Source organism: Caretta caretta, chromosome 1, assembly GCF_965140235.1.
Source record: "Caretta caretta isolate rCarCar2 chromosome 1, rCarCar1.hap1, whole genome shotgun sequence".
In the NCBI taxonomy this organism is placed as follows: Eukaryota; Metazoa; Chordata; order Testudines; family Cheloniidae; genus Caretta; species Caretta caretta.
Window position 1 is genome coordinate 165,605,499 of NC_134206.1, and position 18,618 is coordinate 165,624,116.

General features: G+C 42.4%; 1 protein-coding gene across 7 annotated transcripts in view; it reads right to left on the reverse strand.

The window, feature by feature from the left end:
* The window catches only part of ITSN1 (intersectin 1), a 226,228-nt gene that overhangs the window by 188,108 nt on the left and 19,502 nt on the right, over positions 1 to 18,618 (reverse strand). Inside the window, exon 1 of one of the 7 annotated variants that reach the window (XM_075132966.1) lies at positions 13,486 to 13,542. The exons of the other annotated variants lie outside the window; for them this stretch is intronic. The gene's annotated coding sequence lies outside the window, so the exon portion shown is untranslated. Of the gene's footprint in view, positions 1 to 13,485; positions 13,543 to 18,618 lie in introns of those variants that run through there. 7 annotated transcript variants of the gene reach the window in all.

The following is an 18,618-nucleotide window of genomic DNA, read 5'->3' on the forward strand; positions in this document are numbered from 1 at the left end:
CACCACTTCCCAAAGAGCCTTAAATGAAGAGAGTGATCAATTCTACATTTAAATGGATCATGGATGTGCTACCCTAATAGGGGTAGTAATTTTGAGAATTTCCCAATTTACCCCTTGCCCCACTGTTGTTACGAGATCAGCTCTGTTAGTGCATTGATGGAACATAAGCTACTCAAACTTATAAAGAAAATTTTCTAGAGAGACTCGCTTCTAGCATGTCCAACATTTTCTTAACCTCGGAAACCATAATTAATGCAAAATCTTAAATCCTATTTTCTATCTTGTGTAACGACTTCAAAAAGTTTAACGATTTTTTCATGGTTAACCCTGTGCTACCAACACTTAGAATTTTATATGGGTAAAAAGACAGCAGGAAGGCAAAGAACAGCCTAACAAAATGGAGTTTGCCATCTAATGCAAATACAGACTCCTCAATATCAAACAATTAATAAATTGTACATAGATTTCCCACATTATCACACCTGTATATTATACATATACAAAAAAACCCCGATAAGACTCATCTAGTTGTGCACTATGTAGCCTGTATATCCAAACGATCTTATCACTGTTATCTTTGCCTGCTTTTTGTTAACCCCACTTTTTATGTCTCAAAATTAGACTGAACTCTTCAGGACAGAGACGGTCTTGTTATGTCTATACAACACCTAGCACAATGGAGGATTCTGACTGTTGCCTCTAGGAGCTATTGTAGCAGTACCACTAATATGAAACTGTCAAACACTTTTCCCTCTTGGACCAGCATACTGGAAAACCCCCACCCCCAAAAGAATTTTGGTTCGGTCACTTCTGAGCCGCCACATACTAATTAGCAACTTTCATTTTTAGATTGTATACTATAATGCTACTTGGAATGTTGTTCCACTATTAATCTGAGAGAAAACACATTCTAGTGGTTAATGCACAGGGCTGAGTCAGGTGTTATGGGTTCGATTTCTAACTATGGTACTATCCTACTCTGACCATGGGCAAGACACCTACCCTATCAGTTCTCATCTTTTAAAACAGGGATTAACCATTCTTGTTCCCTCTGAGGAATGGTGTGAGGATTACTTACAAATGGCTGTATAACACTGTGAGAAGTACTTCTTCCACTCTACCCATAGAATCGTAGGTCTGGAAAGGACCGAGAGGTCATCTAGTCCAGTCCCCTGCATTCATGGCAGGACTAAGTATTATCTACTCAGCACTGTAAGGCCTCAAATATAGAGTGCTGTGTCCACTTCTGGACACCACATTTCAGGAAGATGATGATAAACTGGAGAAAGTCCAGAGGAGAGCAACAAAAATAAAGGTCTAGAAAACATGACTTAGGAGTAAAGATTTTTTTAAAATGGAGTGTGTTTAGTCTGGAGAAGAGAAGACTGTGGGAGGTCATGATAACAGTCTCCAAGTACATAAAAGGTTGTTATAAAAAGGAGTTGATAAACTGTTCTCCTTAACCACTGAGGACAGGAGAAGAAATAATGGGCTTAAATTGCAGCAAGGAAGATTTAGAATAGATACTAGGAAAAATTAAGGTAGTTAAGCACTGGAATAAATTACCTAGGGATGTTGTGCAATCTCCAACATTGGAGGTTTTTAAGAAAAGGTTAGACAAACGCATGTGACGGATGGTCTAGATAATACTTAGTCCTTCCTCTGTGCAGGGGACAGGACTAGATGACCTCTTGAGGTCTCTTCCAGTCCTACATCTGTATGATTCTCAGATATAAGAAATACATATAGCCATGATTCTTTTCAAACACTGAATCTATTGACCCCCCTCCCCCTTTAAAAATGTCCTAGTGTATTGATAAAAAGGTCTGAATATGAACCCCTTGCTCACCAGTGAAGTTAACAGGATTACTTGTGTGAATAACTGTTCAAAGTTAGAAAGCAGTTTACAATTTAGCGCTCAGTTACTTAAGTGAAGGCTGCACAATTTCAGATCAGGGTATTAGAATCTGAAAAAAAATGGACTGACCGCATAACTTGGGAAACTATTAGTAGTGTTTCAATGGAGGACTTAAGTTATTAAATTAAACCTTTATTTTTCATTCTCTGGATGCAGATGCTCTTTTAAGGGGATTTATCAGATAACGTGGACACTCTGGTAACAGGGTTTTGACAATAAATGACAGTTCAGAGTTCGCTGAAGAATGCTGACGTAAGTCTTAAGTTATCTTTAATGCCTGTAAATTTTACAAGTCTACATCTGTAGATAAGTGATATGACTCTTAAAAACTTCACTGCTGCCCAAAGGGTTTTGAATGAGAGAAGTAAAACTGATTAGCCTTGTTAATTTCACTCTGCTGTTTGGCAAAAGTGTCAGGCATCACTAGAGGCTCTTCAAATTCCTGAAGAGATTTACATTTAAAAACTTGGTCAAGATTGAACAGTGATTTTTTTTTTTTTGATTGCTCACATCAAGACTCCCTGTAGGGGGTTTGATTTTCAGTAAATGCTGAACACCCACGTGCTAACTCAGCCTCCTTAAAGACGTCTCAAGTTGGACACCCAAATGTTGAGACATCTAAAGTAATCAGTAATTTATAAAAATATTGTTTTTCGGGGGGTTTATAAACAGAATTTTAAATTACACAGAAATTGATAAGTTTAGACCCCCACAATTGCCAGGAAAAACTTTTGACTCTGGTGGACACTGGCTTTTTCACACTCTGTGTTTAGCCCGGAGACTTTCCTACAGTTACATACTGTTTCCTACAGAAACAATCAGGGTTCAAAAAAGAACTAGATAAGTTCATGGTGGACAGGTCCCCCAAAGGCTATTAGCCAGGATGGGCAGGGATAGTGTTCCTAGCCTCTGTTTGCCAGAAGCTGGGAATGGGTGACAGGGGATGGATCGCTTGATGATTACCTGTTCTGTTCACTCCCTCTGAAGCACCGGGCCTTGGCCACTGTCAAAAGACAGGATACCGGGCTAGATTGATCTTTGGTCTGACCCAGTATGGCTGTTCTTATAATCCTGTAAGTCTGTGATTACCTCAAATAGTATCCTGCCAAGGGATATTTTGCCTTAATTTTGACTTCCTTGAGAAGGATGTGGTTTTTAATCGGCTTGTTTCCTGTTGGTGGTAAGTCATAGCTATTACTCCATTGACTTGTATAGTGGTTAATGGATAGTGCCCGCAAAGATTACATAAAATACTTGTCCCTGACAGGGATATGAAAGAGGTCTAACTCCCCCATTGTGCACTATCCATTAACCACCATATGAGTCAGAGTAATAACACTTGAGATAGCTATAACTTACCTTCTTCCACCAACAGGAAACAAGCATATTCCTGGTTAGGTACAACTATTTTCATGTAATCTTTGTGGGCGTGAATGAAATTAAACTAGACACTTCATGCCTTTGGAGTGGAGTCCTAGGCAAAAGGCATGTTTACACAGCAGGGAGTCTGATGGAACAACACTGCACCCAGTGGAACTAGGTAGCTGGACAGCAGGTTCCAACACTCAGAGGGGAGTGCCAGATAGAAGGTCAGTGCCTTGCCACTGTGCCTAGGGACCCCGATATAGGGGCAGTGGTTGTATTCTGTTCATACACCAGGAGCTTGAAACACCCCAGGGGATCCAGAGCAGCAGAGACTTGGATTCCCCTTACAGTTCTAGTAAGTGGCCAGCGGGGAGCACTCCCTAGGATCTGACACAGTTGGATTTAAAAAAAAATTCAGCATCTCCATGTACCACAGCCCAGCTTTCCTCTCCACTGCCTCCAGCTTCTTGGCAGTGATTACCCCAGTCACAGAATGCACTGGCTGCATGTTAGTCCCTTCGTTGCCCCTGCATCGTCTCCGAGTCTCCTGCACCTCACTGCCTCTCCAGCACAGGCCAGTTCTCTCTCTTCTCCCTGGAGCGGTGGTCACTGGCATGTGATCAATCGTTGAAGATGCAGGAACAATGTAGGTGAAAAAGAGCAAGTCCCCCATTTCCTACCACACAGCCATAACCTCCTCCTTTGCACCAAATCCATGCACTACTCCAACACCCCCACGTTCCTCCCTCACTGTTGGGACCTCCCCTATTTCTCCACAATGTTTTAACTACTCCAATATTCCCTTTGCTGTGCTACTTGCTCTGATCACCCACATACCCCTGCTGTTTCAAGACCCCCTAAACACAGGGTTCTATCCTGCTCTGTGCTATTGCATACCCCAATAAGCATAATGGGGCTATGAGGTGGGTAATTGCTACATGAACTGCTCATAGTCTACTTGGACATAACAAAGGAAAGGAGAGCAGAGATGCAGAGTCCCTACCCCAAACCCAGCTCTAGGATGTTGGGAAGGGACTCAACAAATGCTCAGAGCATGCTTGTTCTTAGCTCCCAAATATCTTGGTGCTATGTACTGGGCCAAGCCCCACATATGCCCATTCCCAGCTTCTCACCCTAGCCTCAACATTATATGTCTGTGTTTTGAAGGGGACACAGATGTGAAGGTAGAACTGAAGCCCACATGCATCCCTCAATGCACAACTTACCCCCCTTTCTCCCCATACTCCCGCACTGCTGACTGCCCACTTCTCCCAGAAAAGCAGCACCGGCGGGAGGGGAAGGAAGAACAAAGCTTAATGTCCCTTCCCCACTTCCTGAAGCGACACAGGGAAAACACAAATGGGGTAGGAAGTGCTGGTTTCATTTCTCTCCAATTGGGAAGAAATGGAGAGAATGGGAGCATCCTCCTTCGGACTTGGAAGGAATGGGGAGGGGAGGGGTATCTGTACTGTAGAGGAAGGCACATATGATTACGCTTCACTCCCTACCACCATCTCCCAGTAGGCCAATCTTCCTCCTTATAGTTCTGCTCTGCCAGCACTTCTGAGCACTCAGATAGAAGGGGTCCCTTTGAGGAGGGTCCTTTATTAGTTGAGGAATGGCAGAGAAACTACTTTTGGAAACCAATTTCTTCATCAAAGCTCTAGTCAACCTGGGTTTTCAAAGACAGTGATTGGACAATCCTGTAGGGATTGTCACTGTAGGGAGTCAAAGAATGTGCTGTTTTCTCGGTAGGTGTGCCAGAGCACAGCCCAGTGAAGCCAAGCCCCTCAACCGGTACCCTTCCCAACTCCTCTCCCTCACCTCCCCAACTACCCTTCACTGCCAATCCCCCATATTCCCTAGCTCTGCTTCAAAAATGTTAAAAATCTAAAAATATTATAAGCGACTCGTGTTAGAGGGAATGTGTATCAAGAATCCCTGGACTAAGTGACAGAGCAACTTGCTTTCCTTTGATCACACTCAGTCCCACTGTTCAGGAAATGATTGAGAGGCATGATTATATTATCTATGTGATGGGTTCGATCACAGAGACCACCTTGGGACTGTCACCTGATGTGCTGAAACTACCTCTGAGCCAGTTTGGGACTCCACAACCCTGTCTTGTTGAGGCAGACATGCTAGCCTGCTGCAACACAAACCCAGGGTCTGAACCATGCCCCCAAAGCTGCAGATTTAACGGAAAACAGCTCAGCAAGTACTCCTGTCTCTAGCACCCAGACACCGAACTCCCAATGGGATCCAAATCCCAAATAAATCCGTTTTACTCTGTATAAATCTTAGCCACGGTAAATTCATAAATTGCCCTCTATAACACAGAGAGATATGCACAGCTGTTTGCTCCCCCAGGTATTAATCACTTACTCTGGGTTAAGAAAATTACTTTTGTTTATTAAGTATAAAAAGTAGGATTTAAGTGGTTTCAAGTAATAACAGACAGAACAATAAGTTACCAAGCAAAATAAAACAAAATACGCAAGTCTAAGCCTAATACATTAAGAAACTGAATAGAGGTAAATCTCACCCTCAGAGATGTTCCAATAAGCTTCTTTCACAGACTTGACTCTTTCCTAGTCTGGGCCCAATCCTTTCCCCTAGTACAGTCCTAGTTAGTCCCAGCTCAGGTGGTAACTAAAGGATTTCTCATGACTGGCAGCCCCCTTTGTTCTGTTCCACCCCCTTTTATATCTTTGGCACAATGCGGGAATCTTTTGTCTCTCTGGGTTCCCATCTCTCCTTCTAGATGGAAAAGCACCAGGTTTAAGATGGTTTCCAGTATCATGTGATATGGTCACATGTCACTGTAAGACCTCATTCTTCATTACCCACCTCACTATACAGGAAGGCTTGCAGGTAATAAACCCATTCGCAACCAATTGTCCTAGTCAACGGGAGCCATCAAGATCCTAAGCCATCATTAATGGCCCACACTTTTTGCATAAGTACAATAGGACCTCAGAGTAATACTACACATTTCTAGTTTTAGATACAAGAATGATACATTCATACAAATAGGATGAACACACTCAGTAGATTATAAGTTTTGTAATGGTTTCAGAGGAACAGCCGTGTTAGTCTGTATTCGCAAAAAGAAAAGGAGTACTTGTGGCACCTTAGAGACTAACCAATTTGAGCATGAGCTTTCGTGAGCTACAGCTCACTTCATCAGATGTATACCGTGGAAACTGCAGCAGACTTTATATACACACACAGAATATGAAACAATACCTCCTCCCACCCCACTGTCCTGCTGGTAATAGCTTATCTAAAGTGATCAACAGGTGGGCCATTTCCAGCACAAATCCAGGTTTTCTCACCCTCCACCCCCCCACACAAATTCACTCTCCTGCTGGTGCTAGCCCATCCAAAGTGACAACTCTTTACATAATCAAGTCGGGCTATTTCCTGCACAAATCCAGGTTCTCTCACATCCCCCCCACCCCCATACACACACAAACTCACTCTCCTGCTGGTAATAGCTCATCTAAACTGACCACTCTCCAAGTTTAAATCCAAGTTAAACCAGAACATCTGGGGGGGGGGGTAGGAAAAAACAAGAGGAAACAGGCTACCTTGCATAATGACTTAGCCACTCCCAGTCTCTATTTAAGCCTAAATTAATAGTATCCAATTTGCAAATGAATTCCAATTCAGCAGTTTCTCGCTGGAGTCTGGATTTGAAGTTTTTTTGTTTTAAGATAGCGACCTTCATGTCTGTGATTGCGTGACCAGAGAGATTGAAGTGTTCTCCGACTGGTTTATGAATGTTATAATTCTTGACATCTGATTTGTGTCCATTTATTCTTTTACGTAGAGACTGTCCAGTTTGACCAATGTACATGGCAGAGGGGCATTGCTGGTACATGATGGCATATATCACATTGGTGGATGTGCAGGTGAACGAGCCTCTGATAGTGTGGCTGATGTTATTAGGCCCTGTGATGGTGTCCCCTGAATAGATATGTGGGCACAATTGGCAACGGGCTTTGTTGCAAGGATAAGTTCCTGGGTTAGTGGTTCTGTTGTGTGGTATGGGGTTGTTGGTGAGTATTTGCTTCAGGTTGCGGGGCTGTCTGTAGGCAAGGACTGGCCTGTCTCCCAAGACTTGTGAGAGTGTTGGGTCATCCTTTAGGATAGGTTGTAGATCCTTAATAATGCGTTGGAGGGGTTTTAGTTGGGGGCTGAAGGTGACGGCTAGTGGCGTTCTGTTATTTTCTTTGTTAGGCCTGTCCTGTAGTAGGTAACTTCTGGGAACTCTTCTGGCTCTATCAATCTGTTTCTTTACTTCTGCAGGTGGGTATTGTAGTTGTAAGAAAGCTTGACAGAGATCTTGTAGGTGTTTGTCTCTGTCTGAGGGGTTGGAGCAAATGCGGTTGTATCGCAGAGCTTGGCTGTAGACGATGGATCGTGTGGTGTGGTCAGGGTGAAAGCTGGAGGCATGCAGGTAGGAATAGCGGTCAGTAGGTTTCCGGTATAGGGTGGTGTTTATGTGGCCATTGTTTATTAGCACTGTAGTGTCCAGGAAGTGGATCTCTTGTGTGGACTGGACCAGGCTGAGGTTGGTGGTGGGATGGAAATTGTTGAAATCATGGTGGAATTCCTCAAGGGCTTCTTTTCCATGGGTCCAGATGATGATGTCATCAATATAGCGCAAGTAGAGTAGGGGCTTTAGGGGACGAGAGCTGAGGAAGCGTTGTTCTAAATCAGCCATAAAAATGTTGGCATACTGTGGGGCCATGCGGGTACCCATAGCAGTGCCGCTGATCTGAAGGTATACATTGTCCCCAAATGAAGCATATTCCAGTTACATTATATTCACACTAGTTAGCATATTTCCATAAAACATATGGAGTGCAACGTTACAATCTTAACTGCTTACCTAAGTCTTCCTCTTATCTTTAATTAATGCTAATTTCTTGAACAATACTATGGAAGTAACAATCAATCTGCATGTGGATTTTAATATCTCACTTAAGCCAGAAATTTTGATGTCTGGGCAAAGCTTCCTAAAAGGAGACCCCGCAGAATTCACGTAGAGAGCAAAGACAACACCTTTTCACACCTTGAGCTACCCAGTTTCTGTGATAGTAGATGGTCTGCAAACCTTTGGCTTCCAGAAACCCCTAGTCCTGCAGCATATGTGCATTTCACACTTTTGGAGCATTAGTTAGTTTGTGCTGACATGGAGATTTAAACTTAAAACTTAATTACAGTAGAGCTACTGCTCTGCTGTAACTGAAATTGCCACCTTTCCCTTTCATATAATTTTGCAAGCTGCCAAAAATATTTAACCAACCCTGGTTATTCTACACCCCTCCTTACCTCACAGTCTACTTACTACCATTGTGTTCCCCCCCACCAACATCCAAAGTTCCCTTTAATGAAACAAAGCAGACAAACCCAGAAGCAGCTGACACACAGGGTTGCAGAGGTGTTGAAGGTATGTATGCCTCTGCTGCCCCTGACTGTCAGCAAGAGTTGGAAACTGACTTGCTGCTTAGGGGGCCATTCCTCAACACACTGAGTGGCCTGTGCCACAGTGTAGATCCTTTCGAAAGAAGGCTTGCTCTTTAGCATAAGAGTGAAATAGAAAAAAAAAGTCTCTTTATGCTACTAAGGTGCAGAAAAATAATTTCCATTTCTGGATGTTTGTTGGATATTTTGTCTTCACTAAGCCTGCAAGAGGAGGGAGTTGCAGCACTGCTTCGCAACAGAATCTATGGATAAACCTAACGCCAGTTTGAGGGCCATACTGGACAAGAGAACTCAGAAGCAATGTTTTCTACTTTTTCCAGTAAGCTGGGTTTAAAGAATCCTCATTCTGCAAAGAAAGGCTTAGCTTGTCCTATGAAGCTACTGATGCAGAACAGACTACCAGACTTCAGTAGGTTGGATTTGGCCATATACCAGCAATATACAGGCTGCCCCCAAAGCTGCAAGGAGACTGTATACCAACTACAAAGAACGAACAGTGGTTTTCCTTCAAGAAACAGTACACTTGTTATGAATTTTTAATCACTGAATGCAAATATATAGCAATTTTGACTTCACATCTATATCTGCTTACACTGGGCCATGTCCATTTGCACAGACCAGAGGTTAAATCTTTTTTGGTTACAAGGAAGAATTTAAATGGCTATGCTGCAGTGAGCTTATTAACTTATTTTAAAACAGTGTTCCAGATGTTGATGATCCTGCCCCTTTTGTGGGAAATATTTACAGCCTACATAAAAAGCTGAATTCTCATTCACAGCATTCTGAAAAGCATAAACACACAAAAAGCTTTCTGAATCAGAAAGTCAATTTTAATTCCTTGAATGAAAGCATGCGTCCACTCACTCTGGCAAAGATTATTAAATTTTGACCTTCAATCATATGCCACATAAAAGGCCGGGAGAGAACTCAGCAGAAGAACTACGAAGGAAGTAACAAAGTGAATACGTTTTCAGCATGACATTTATGGTCCAAGGAGACTAAGGCTATGGCTACACTACAGAGCCTGCAGCAGCCCACAGACAGCACGCTGTCGGTGTAACTTACGTCGCTCGGGTGGGGGTGGGAGTAGGAGAGACATCTTATTTGCACCGCTGAGTGACATGAGCTGTAGTATGCACATGGCCTCAAAAAACAATTCTGACAATTCCCCCACACACACAAACTCACTCTCCTGCTGGTAATAGCTTATCCAAAGTGACCACTCTTCCTACAATGTGCATGATAATCAAGGTGGGCCATTTCCCACTGAGAGTTACCAAAAGCAACTACAGCATTTGCTCAAGAAACTTCCTGAAAAAGCACAAGATCAAATCCGCACAGACACACCTCTGGAACCCCGACCTGGGATATTCTATCTACTACCCAAGATCCATAAACCTGGAAATCCTGGGCGCCCCATCATCTCAGACATTGGCACCCTGACAGCAGGATTGTCTGGCTATGTAGACTCCCTCCTCAGGCCCTACGCTACCAGCACTCCCAGCTACTTTCGAGACACCACTGACTTCCTGAGGAAACTACAATCCATCGGTGATCTTCCTGATAACACCATCTTGGCCACTATGGATGTAGAAGCCCCCTACACCAACATTCCACACAAAGATTGACTACAAGCAGTCAGGCTGAACTTCGTGACTTTGTCCTCACCCGTAACTATTTCACATTTGGGGACAATGTATACCTTCAAACCAGCGGCACTGCTATGGGTACCCACATGGCCCCACAGTATGCCAACATTTTATGGCTATTTAGAACGACTCTTCCTCAGCTCTCGTCCCCTAATGCCCCTACTCTACTTGCGCTATATTGATGACACCTTCATCATCTGGACCCATGGAAAAGAAGCCCTTGAGGAATTTCACCATGATTTCAACAATTTCCATCCCACCATCAACCTCAGCCTGGACCAGTCCACACAAGAGATCCTCTTCCTGGACACTACAGTGCTAATAAACGATGGTCACATAAACACCACCCTATACCGGAAACCTACTGACTGCTATTCCTACTTACATGCCTCCAGCTTTCACTCAGATCGCACCACACAATCCATTGTCTACTGCCAAGCTCTACGATACAACTGCATTTGCTCCAACCCCTCAGACAGAGAAACACCTACAAGATCTCCATCAAGTATTCTTACAGCTACAATACCCACCTGCTGAAGTGAAGAAACAGACTGACAGAGCCAGAAGAGTACCCAGAAGTCACCTACTACAGGACAGGCCCAACAAAGAAAATAACAGAACGCCACTAGCCGTCACCTTCAGCCCCCAACTAAAACCTCTCCAGCGCATCACCATGGATCTACAACCTATCCTGAAGGACGACCCATCACTCTCACAGATCTTGGGAGACAGGCCAGTCCTTGCTTACAGACAGCCCCCCAACCTGAAGCAAATACTCACCAGCAACCACACACCACACAACAGAACCACTAACCCCAGAACCTATCCTAGCAACAAAGACTGTTGCCAACTGTGTCCACATATCTATTCAGGGGACACATTCATAGGGCCTAATCACATCAGCCACACTATCAGAGGCTCGTTCACCTGCACATCTACCAGTGTGATATATGCCATCATGTGCCAGCAATGCCCCTCTGCCACGTACATTGGTCAAACTGGACAATCTCTACGTAAAAGAATAAATGGACACAAATCAGACGTCAAGAATTATAACATTCATAAACCAGTCGGAGAACACTTCAATCTCTCTGGTCACTCGATTACAGACCTAAAAGTTGCAATATTACAACAAAAAGACTTTAAAAACAGACTCCAACAAGAGACTGCTGAATTGGAATTAATTTGCAAACTGGATACAATTAACTTAGGCTTGAATAGAGACTAGGAGTGGATGGGTCATTACACAAAGTAAAACTATTTCCCCATGTTTATTCCCACCACCACCACCACCGCTCCTCAGACATTCTCGTCAACTGCTGGAAATGGCCCACCTTGATCATCACGACAAAAGGTTCTCCTCTCCCCTGCTGGTATTAGCTCATCTTAAGAGATCACTCTCCTTACAGTGTGTATGATAACACCCATTGTTCCATGTTCTCTGTGTATATAAATCTCCTCACTGTATTTTCCGCTGAATGCATCCGATGAAGTGAGCTGTAGCTCACGAAAGCTTATGCTCAAATAAACTGGTTAGTCTCTAAGGTGCCACTAGTATTCCTTTTCTTTTTTGCAAATACAGACTAACGGCTGCTATTCTGAAACCAGCAATTTTAATGTAAATATCTGTTAGCTTAATGCTGGGGAAAAAAATGATACTGGGTTCTCTTGTGGCTTCCTGTAGTATTAGTTTTCATGTATTCATAAGTGGCTGAAGAAGCAGAGTCAGGTTCCTGGTTGTGTGTGAAAAAAGTGTTTTCTTATACCAGACAGTATGACAATGTCGCCTCTGATATTAAGTGGCAGCATGTTCAGAACCTTAAGGCTTGTCTACACTACCACGCAGGGTCGATCTAAGATACACAGCTTCAGCTACATGAATAGCGTAGCTGAAGTTGACATACTTAGATTGTGATAAGTCGACAGCTGACGTTTTCCTGTCGACTCCGCTTGCGCTTCTTGTTCTGATGGAGTACCAGAGTCGACAGGAGAACGCTCAGCGGTCGATTTATCGCACCTATACAAGACGCGATTGATCTAGCGGGGGGTTGATTGATCACTGCCCACCAATCCGGCGGGTAGTATAGACAAGCCCTTAGCGAGTGACCCACTGAGGAACATGGGATCAGGTATTGTCCCATTTAGAAGTTCATACTCTTGTGATTACACTAAAAGAGTTGAGAAAGCATTAAAAAAAATTACTTTTTCCTGATTCTGCCTATCTGCAGTGATAAGCTGAAAGAGAAGTGCATTGAAGTTGAACTGATACTGCTGATATATCATCTATTTACTGTCCTGTTTACAGTGCTACTTTGGAACACACCTCCCTCTCTCCCTCCTGCAATGAAATGGGTGAAGAATGGCTGTAGAGCAAGGTAAGTGCCAAAAAACAAATCCATTTTCTATTTGCTTCATCTTTTAGGGATGCCTGTTAGAATATTGTCAGTTGTTTAAAAAAGATCAACTTTTATGGAAGAGCAAAAACAATTCAGCTTAACTTCTGAACCTGGCAACAGCCACATGCAAAGGGATAGAGAGAGAAATAGTGTTTGGGGAACAGCTTTTGTAATATGAAACGGCATAAGGCAACAGACCAGTTTAGGTCATCTTCAAACCTAGTTTATACTCAAAGAAAGAAATACAAGGCTTAACAGATTCATTCACCCCATAGTGATTAAAAACCTTTCCCAAGAGAGTGTGGGGGTGCATTCCATTAATTCTGCAGAATTTAAGATTGTGTTTTTTAAATATGTTTCAAATCATTTAGGGTTGTAAAGAAAGCTTCCATATGTGAAGAAAGCATAAATTAATGTATCATCTTCATTCATCTACAGAGACCTGTAATGCCTCTCCTGCTGTTCAGAGATTTCCCAAGCTGCAGCAAAGTGAAAACTGACATATCTGGTCAGAATGAAAAGCAACTAGGGGAAGTGACAAGAATCATATCAATTTTGCTCCCGTGGAAGTTAAGAGTAGCAGCAGAGGCAGGTACTCAAGATATTCAATGAAAAGCTCCGAAAGACCCAAGATCTGTGAAGATTAGTAACTGACACCTACCACTAACACCTTCTCCACAGCAGCAACAAGGATTTCAGGAGGGAATGACAATAACTGCTGGTAAAAACAGAAAGAGGCTTCAAAGTTAATCAGAATATACAACTTTTTTTTTTTTTTAGCATCCAGCTAGTGAGGCTGGATCTCGGAGACAGCATCATGGTAGAAATCATACCACTTTTTTACACCAGATCAGGGACCCCAGTCAGTTGTCTCCTGTACTTCTATTAGGTGTAAGTAAAAATGTTTCAGGCCCTATGTGAGAGGGGGCAGGGCAAGTGGTCTGGAGGGATAAAAAACATAATATAGATAGAGATAAGGGAGGGGAGGGAGCACTGAAAATAATGCAGAAAAAACTATCATCTATAAAAAGGAATGGAGTGAAGTTAGCAAAGAAAAATGGTACAACATACCTATTACTATATTGACAAGATCTATTCCTTTAATTAACAGTGGTCATAACTTTGGGGTAACATGCATTTTTCACGTTGATTAGTACATGCCTAGGAAATTTTTCTGAACTGAAACAATATGAAGCTCTTAGATAATATCAGCCCTTCGTGTTTGAGTGATGTGTAGCAGTGGCCTCCATATATCCCATTAAGGAAGTGGCAAGCTTTGTCAATCCCTTTAAAGGACAAAAATTCCTTTCAATAAGAGGATAAAGGAATTAGTGCTGTTGGTGGCTTGTTTACTGTAGGTTTCAAATCTTAGGTCCATTAGATTTATGTTCCTTTTGGGCATTTCAAAAAATCTGTTTTCAGCACCTAGAAATGAGAGACTCCTGCAGGGTGGATTAAAAAAAAAAATTAAATACAAATCCAATTTAAATAAAGTATGGGTTAATTTTAAAAAATAAGCCTATTTAGAATTAAATTTGAAATTGACAATTTATGTTAAGGCTTAAATTAAAAAAAAATATATTAAGCAGTACATATTTGCTGCCAAGTCAAACCATTGAACTGGTGGAAATCATTGATTAAGCACCTGGAAACAGTTTGTTGAAGCACTAAATCTGCTTTTCACAGCAGCAGCCTTTCCTACAGATAAAGAGGAAATATTTTCTTTGTTTGTTTACTAAACTAGTCCAGTTCGATGAGTAGGTCATTAAAAGTTAAAAACCAAATTTGGATTGAAAAGCAGGGAAGGGTTTTTTCTTCTTCCAAACTATGAATAAAAACCTAGATGTGAGGGTCAGATTAACTTGTTCTAAAATCTTTAAAAGCATGGTGATCAGAAACAATCAGTTCAATTCATTAATTACAGAGACTTCCTTTGTTTAATAAATCAGTTTTTAATGCAAAACTTGCATAAGAAAAAATATCAAAGTATTTAGCACATTTAAGATAGTTTTAGTTAATAAAAAAAATTAAAGATACACAGCATTTTCAATTGAATTTCCATCCAAATACAGCTTGGCACAAATCATGAGTAAATAAATTAATCATCAAGTAAATAAGAAATGCATCATTCACAATTTTCCGTCATAATAAAAATAGTAAAAATTCAGAACCTGAATAAATGCAATGTAATCACCTAAATAAATATGTGCAGATATAGTGCCCAGTTTAGCAAAAGAAACAACAAAATTTAATATGAAGGTTGTATTTAGGTGAAAATCAACCTGATTTAATGGTTACCAACTAATGAGAATCAGTCTGTCTTTAGGAAAATAACTAAAAAGTACAAATGCAAAACACAGTTAAAAACTGATTATCTAAATCAAGGTTTCCTGCTTGATTTTTTAAATTACGACTAAAGTAAGTGACTTAAATTGCTTTTAGTTGAACCAATCCACCCTGGAACGCAGTAATAATAAATTAAGATTTTGGCACTTTGAGTTAAAGTGTGCTGTGAGGTTGCCTCCATCTAAGACAGGGTTCCCAAACTTGGTTCACGGCTTGTTCAGGGTAAGCCCCCGACGGGCCGCGAGACACTTTGTTTACCTGAGTGTCTGCAGGTACGGCCACTAGCAGCTCCCAGTGGCCGTGGTTCGCCCTTCTCAGCCAATAGGAGCTGTGGGGAAGCTGTGGCCCGGCCCACACTGCTTCCCACAGCTCCCATTGGCGGAGAACAGTGAACCGCAGCCACTGGGAGCTGCAAGCGGCTGTACCTGTGGACACTCAGGTAAACTAAGCATCTTGTGGCCCACCAGGGGCTTACCCTGAACAAGCCGCGAACCAAGTTTGGGAATCCCTGATCTAAGAAGATCAAACAAGTTCTCTTGCATGATAAAAGAATATAGTTTCAGAAACCCAGCAGATCTAGAAAGTTAGTTAAGAAACAAATCTCAGTTTCAAACTTCTGAGAGATTCACACAGTGAAAACACAGGATTATGATTACAAGCCTGCTAGTGTCTTAACACATTACAACTCAAATTTTCATTTTTTAATGTTTCTGTTAAAGGTTAATTGGATTAATGCCCACCTATATGCACATTCACAGCTACTACTGATGTTCTCAACACTATAATCCATGCACAAAGCATTCCATGTTCCCCTGCCATATGTACATTCCTATCTGGGATAATGGCAGGTTGTTCACTATTAAAATTATGAAAAAACCTTCACTTAATACCTCCTCAGCTTCTCACTTCCTATAGAGTTTAGGAGATCTACAGCGTGTGTGGGGAGCACAGACAAAAGTGCCAGCAGAGACAGGAGGAAGAATAGGGAACATGAAAAATGAGGGCACATTTGATTCTTCCTGCAGACCTTGGGACTCTACTGCTCCCTCCACAATCAGCTCACTGGTGCCCCCAATCCACACTGTAAGCCCTAGCATGCTTGTTGAGGGCCTATCACACCCTCCTACAAAATTTACAAAGATCATTGGGCTTCCTCCTCGCAAACCCTTACACACTTGTAGGGGTCCATTAGTCATCCCCTATAGCCCTGTCAGGCTCAGAAGTTCCTGAAGAGGGCTGACAACCCATCACTAAGCCCAAAACTGAGATGGACATTTCTATTTAGGACTGTCAGATGACCGATTCAGTTTTAGCTCAGATGACCAAGCTTCATCAGGCTTTGAGAGGGTTTTTTTGGTTTTGGTTTGGTTTGGTTTGTTTTTTTGGGGGGGGGGGGGGGGAGGGGGAGATTGGGAGGCGGTGGAGAAGGAAGAATACCTTGTGACGTTCTGTACCTTGCGGGGGGGCGGGGGGAGATTGGGAGGCGGTGGAGAAGGAAGAATACCTTGTGACGTTCTGTACCTTGCGGGGGGGCGGGGGGAGAAACACCCAGCACCCCATGTTCATCCTTATAACGACTGGTGGTATCTAATGCTAAGTTTGTCATGTCAGGTGTCTTCGGAAAGTTCATGATGTACTGAGCATTACTGTTATGGTAATGGTATAGTAATCATTGTTATAGTAATGTTATAGGTTGTAATTTCATGTATATAGTTATGAGGCTGAAAATGTATCTTCATGACTTAAAGAAAGCCTAGGCAAAAACTCTCCAGAAGCAGAGGAGCAGTTCACACCTCAGCAGGGCATGTATGGGACAAACCTAGCCCAGCCTCACAGGAACATAGGTAACAACAAAGGATCTGTTGGACGCTCGAGTGAGTCACCCTGCTTCCTTTGGTCAGTTCGGGACTGCAACAAGGTAATGCTCACCTGATTCTGAAAGGGGGGAGGAGGCTGCAAAGCCAGGAGGGAATAAAGAACATGATAAAAGGGAGAGACTTTGCCATGCTCTTCCTCTCTCTTCCACCTACATCTACAGACACCACACCAATTGACTGAAGTGCTGATCAAAGGGGAGAGCCTGGTTGAGGGGCAACCAGCCAGCCTGTGGTAAGAAGCATCTAAGTTTGTAAAGGCACTGAAAGTGTTAAGATCAGCTTAGAATGCATTGTGCTTTTATTTCATTTGACTAAATCTGACTTGTTAGATTTTTTTTAAATGATTATAAGTCAAAGCATATCTTTGTAGTTAATAAATTTGTTTATTCTACCTGAAGCAGTGCATTTGGTTTGAAGCGTGTCAGACTCCCCTTGGGATAACAAACCTGCTACATATCAATTTCTTTGTTAAATTCACAAACTCATAAGCTTGCAGCATCCAGTGGGTATAACTGGACCCTGCAAGATGTAGGTTCCCTGGACTGTGTTTGGGACCGGAGATATCAGCTAGTGTCACTTGGTTGCAAGTAGCTGGGAGCAGCTTACATGCCAGAGGCTGTGCATGAACAGCCTGGGAGTGGGGGTCCTCACAGCAGAGCAGGGTAAGGCTGACTCCCAGAGTCAAGGATTGGCATGACCTAACAGATCACCGGTCCAGATAACACCAGAGAGGAACATCACACATATCCAAGGCCCCTGCTTCTCCCTAACAAACTCCTGAATATGTAAGCTCTGCAGAAAAAGAGCCCTGCTGACTTTAAGAGATCTATAAGAAAAGGGTGCGGCATATAGCCAGGTGCTTAGAGACAAAGATAATTCCCTATCTCCCCACATTCCTACATCCTGTGCTCCACGTGAGATAGCACAGTCTGCCATCCTCCCCCAAATTGAAGGCTTACCAGACATGCACTAACCGCACCTCTCAAAACCAACGAGTCTTGGATTTAGTCCCCAGTGAGCCAGTTTTAGCCTGGTTGGGGCAGAGATGCCTCCCAAGATTCATGGGGCATGAGCCTTTTAAATTTAAGCTACACTAGGTCTCTGTTTAGTGAGATTTGGATAACTGGCTTCCAAATAGAATCAAGGGACCAAATCACATGAAATGCTGAATGCCTCCTGCAAGACAGTGTTCAACACTTTTCTTTTTTCTTGGTTAACAGCATGATTACACAAATTGCCTATAAGAATTTGTAAAAGTTATGTATACCACTTCAAGGCTATGAAGTGACCCACATACTGTAATTATGACTTTATAGTTTATGGTCATTGATAAAATTGATTACTAGAGAAGTTAGGGGTAGAGTTGTTTTACAAAACTTTCGGTAACTGCACAAGCTCAGTTTTCTGAAAAGTAGATCAGATAAAACTTGTGTGATTCAGTTAGCATTTTAGCCTCCCTGTGGTGTCAAGCTGGATAGGAGAGAGATACAGGTAGATTTTTATATGGCGCCCATGGTATCCGAGCACCTCCCAAAATTCCAATGTTTAAAACTGACAGATTTTCTTTCCCA